This window comes from Mandrillus leucophaeus, unplaced genomic scaffold (genome assembly GCF_000951045.1).
Source record: "Mandrillus leucophaeus isolate KB7577 unplaced genomic scaffold, Mleu.le_1.0 Scaffold325, whole genome shotgun sequence".
Taxonomy (NCBI): Eukaryota; Metazoa; Chordata; class Mammalia; order Primates; family Cercopithecidae; genus Mandrillus; species Mandrillus leucophaeus.
In genome coordinates this window covers 1788953-1789331 of record NW_012103421.1, presented here as the reverse complement: position 1 = coordinate 1789331, position 379 = coordinate 1788953, and positions in this window count along the sequence as shown.

Below are 379 nucleotides of genomic sequence, written 5' to 3'. Positions count from 1 at the left end.
AGGGCTGTCCCTCTGTGTGTGTTCGTCCTTACCTCTCCTTCTTGTAGGGACACAGCCACGCTGAATTAGGACTCTCCCTGGCGACCTCATTTTAACAATTGCCGCTTTAAAGATTCCATCTCCAACAGCCTGAGCAACAATTTAAAACACAGTAGTATGAGAACTTCTGTCAAACATGGTGGATTATGTGACTGTGTTGATATCTGTTTTGTGTGTTTGCACGTGGATGTATGTCTGTGTTAAATGTGTAATTGTGTTAAATGTTACGAGGGTAGCATTCTCAACTTAAGACAGATAAATGGACGCACTTCAAGAAGTCAAGAAAGAAACTTAAAATCCTGTATGTAAATTAGAAATATCAGTATGATTCCATGATATA